Source organism: Lycium ferocissimum, chromosome 10 (assembly GCF_029784015.1).
Source record: "Lycium ferocissimum isolate CSIRO_LF1 chromosome 10, AGI_CSIRO_Lferr_CH_V1, whole genome shotgun sequence".
NCBI lineage: Eukaryota > Viridiplantae > Streptophyta > Magnoliopsida > Solanales > Solanaceae > Lycium > Lycium ferocissimum.
In genome coordinates, this window is record NC_081351.1 from 62,100,405 (window position 1) to 62,104,472 (window position 4,068).

The window sequence follows — 4,068 nt, forward strand, 5'->3', positions numbered from 1 at the left end:
ACGATTTCATCATATATTAGGCGATAAAAGTCTTAAGAATGGGATGTAAAATGACACAAAACATGATATTTGTGTCAAATATCAATTGCTATGGCTGGGTATGTATGACATCGAACCTACATGGTCGGGTATGGTACTACTATATACGTATGCGTGTGTATGGAACATTTCCATTAGAAAAAGGGTAAGTAAATATGATGAACCTCTCAAGATGTATATATGGCTCTCTTATCTCATGGCTCCTCTATCTCATGTTATCCTTCATGCTATTATTATGTTACTGCTTATGCCTTACATACTCAATACATTGTTCATAGTGATGTCCTTTTGTTTGTGGACGCTGCGTCATGTCCGCAGGTGGACAGGGAAATAGACTTGATCCTTAGGCTGCTTATCCAGAGACTGCTTAGAGGAGCTTCATTTGATTCGGAGCTGCAGCTGTTGGTACTATTCTTTTGTGTACATATATGGGCATGGCGGGGCCCTGTCCCGTCTTTATGATGTTACATACTCTTTCTAGAGGCTCGTAGACAGTTGTGTATAGCTAGATGTCTCTAGCCTTGTCGGCTCATATTTTGTATATCATTTTGATAGCCTTGTCGGCTTGCGTATAACTACATATATGGGCATAGTTATTGATGTTGTTATAAAAGTTCCATAGCCCGATGGAAAGTGTATTATTGATGCATAGAGATTATAAGTAGGCCATGGCGCTCACCTAGATATGATTGTGGAAGTATGATGAGAGGTGCCCGGTGGGTTAACTCCGGGTGCCCGTCATGGCCCTCCGGTTGGGTCGTGACATATATATTCCATCTTCACTATGTATACTCTATTGAACTTCTTTCTTATTCATTATATATATTTTTATGAATTAATTGTTGAGTACTAAAACACTAGTAATAGGTATTTGTTTACTTGGAAATGAAAAGTAAGATTCTATATTTTCCTTTTTCACTCTGTATTCTCTATTGAAATTCCTTCTTATTTATTCTATACATTTTTTCAAATGCAGATTCGCGACAAAGTAAAAAGAAGAGGCATAGAGGAAATGACTATGATGAAGTGATGTCATCGTCAAGGGGAAAAGATGATTCCATAGAAAATAAAAGGAAGGGAAAATATCCAATGTTGATGCCTTCACTGGATGATAACGATGGTGGTTCAAAGGAATCCGAGGGGAATCCATCAATTAAAAAAATGATATGCATCAAGACACCATCACTGAAACTTGAAAAGAGGACTCCGAGCATCCCCCACGAGGAAGAGCTATTTTACTCCTTTTTATGGAATAACGGAAACAGAAACAATGGAGTATATTATTTTGAAAAGATTAATTTTTCTTAACTCGAGAATTCTGAAACAAAAACAATGGGCTATTTGTTTGAAAATCAAACCATTTAACTTGAGAATTTTTTCAAAGGAGTTGGAGAAAAGAATAATTTTGAAAGAGGTTTTTTTGGAAAGGATTTCAAATGGTTTGAAGGGCTTTAAATGATTTTCAAGAAGCAGAATCTTGTTTTGGGCCAAGCCCACCACAATTTGGATAAAACAAAGGAGATTATTTTTTAAAACCCAAGTTTAGGAAAGGGATTAAAAACAAGAATGTGGTTGACCTTCAAATAAAAAATAAAAAGAGGTAATTCTTACGACTTAAAAGGGCAATTTTGTATAACTTTATGACATATTTGCAAAAGGTATATACTTGAAACATTTCAAAACTTATAAGGACAAATAGGACATAAAATTTGAGACCAAAATTAAGTTGAACTCTACTCAAAGGGAAACCTTGAGTGTGTTGTAGTCCGGAAAGTGAAATGACCATTTAAAACCTTATACACATTTCTTAAAAAGGAATTCAACTATCCTTGAAAGAAGTAAAAAGACTTTTTCCAAAACCATTTTATGATCTATGCCATGACTACATATACAAGTGTTAAATTAATTTTAAGCAAATAAGCACAAATCAGACTTTGATACTCGAAGGTCAACCACATTAGTGGATTCTTAATATCGGTGTGGCTAACACCTTTCCGGAAGAATTTGAACCCTTACCTAAACTCTGGTTAAAAAAGGTTTTATCTTTGTTTGAATAAACCCTTTTAAACTTGGTTTTTCTAATTTCCTAATAAATTAGGTGGCGCCTCTAAAAACAAAGAAATTCAAAAGAGTCCTGACTATGAAATAGCTTTTATGCCTCGCTTAAAAGTGAACCATAACACATATCATGTGCATACCTCTTATACCATATATACATACTACTTTATCTAGCATATACTTCTTCATATATTATATATACTACTATGCATATACATCTCATATACCACCTTATACACACCCATGTATACCGTTTCTTATACCTTATATACATACTACTCCAATATGTCCTATATACCTGTAATGACCCGCTCGGTCGTTATGGAGACTTTGACCCTTTTTCCGTCACTAGTATCTTCCCGAGGCTAGGAACGAGCTAACAATGACTCAAAAAATATAAGTTAAAGTTTTAAAACTTGATTCGGTTAACTATGTTTTTTGTTTGAACTTGTTGTGTGTTCATTTGGGGGTTAACTTAATAATTCTGACCTCCGTTGGGAATCCCGAGGTCGCGGGTTAGTCTGTAGCATATTTTTACATTGGTTTACAAGATTAGCTTGCATTATTAGGACCTCAGATTGATTGTGAGAAGTCGGGCGAAAGGTTAGTAAAATTTATGTGCTCACTGCCTAAAGGGCATCGCTGCAGCGGAAGGATTCCTGCTGCAACGAAGCCGCTGCAGTGAGAAGGTGTCTTGCTGTAGGGAAAGGTCGAACTTCCAAGGGTCTGCTGCAGTGGAAGTGGTTCTCGGCTACTGAGCCGGCCAACCGAAACGGGGACCTGCTTGGTCCTCGAGAAACCCTGTTTGTATACCTTATTTCGACCCCACTCCCCACATAACTCCAAGAACAGTTTCCAAGAACCCTTGAGGCAAATTTTCTAAGGCTAGGTCACTACTCCTTCATCAAGGTAACTTTCCACCATTAATTTTTTTTCGTTTTTCAATCATGATAACTTCTAGCATCATTAAAAGCTTTTTAATGGAGAATTGAAAGGTTAGAACACCTAAGTTTATAAAACCCTAGAATAATGAATGGGTTATTTATATTATTGATAATTGTTCATCTAGGAGTTTACATAATCACTTCCTAGGATGATAATTTGATATTAAATGGTGAAATTATTAAATTGAAAACTAGGGTTCTCAAAATAATGGAATCCTTGGCCTAAAAACTATGTAAGGAGGGTAAATCGATTAGAAAACCCATTAACTAGTTCAATATGATGACTGAGACTAGAATTAGGATGATTATATTCCTAAGGATTAATTAACCAACTGAAAATGGTAGAAGTAATTGGGTCTTCTTGCCCAAATTATTGTCCTTGTTTGAATAAAAGGTTAATCGCTTACTTAGCATCATATTGCTAGACTTTGCTTATTTTGAGGTGCTTTGAAAATAAAAGGCTTGTATGGAGAAGTTCGTGGCTCCAGTTCTGCATTCGAGGTAGGTTACGGCTTACTTTAGTTAGACTTTGATTAGCAAAACGTATATGTTGTGTAGAATTGACGGGAGAAAGCATGATTAGGTCTTCGGACAAGGTGTTTGTCTTGATATTAGCTAGGTTGTTATGACTTCTGATTATGTGGGCTTGTCGCCGTTATTTACGCATTGTGAAGGTGTAGTTGTATTCATACTGTGGTGATTTGGGATGGAATTCTATTAGCTTAGTTATTGTTGAGGGTGGCTTGCTGCCCTATTATTGTGATTAGACTTACTACTTGAATGGTTGTGTTATGATACGTGTTGTACCCAGTTCTCTTTTATTGTGACACACATCATCAGAGAAAGGAAGGATAATGAGTTTAGACTTGAATTGTGATATAAACTTATCACAATACGCAGATGAAAACTTGACGTATGGATTACGGTTGATGGTGATATTATATTTGGCCTACATTCTCATTCCATATGTATATTGATATTGAATTATGACTTGGTGTTGATGATGATATATGAGAAAATGGAGCCC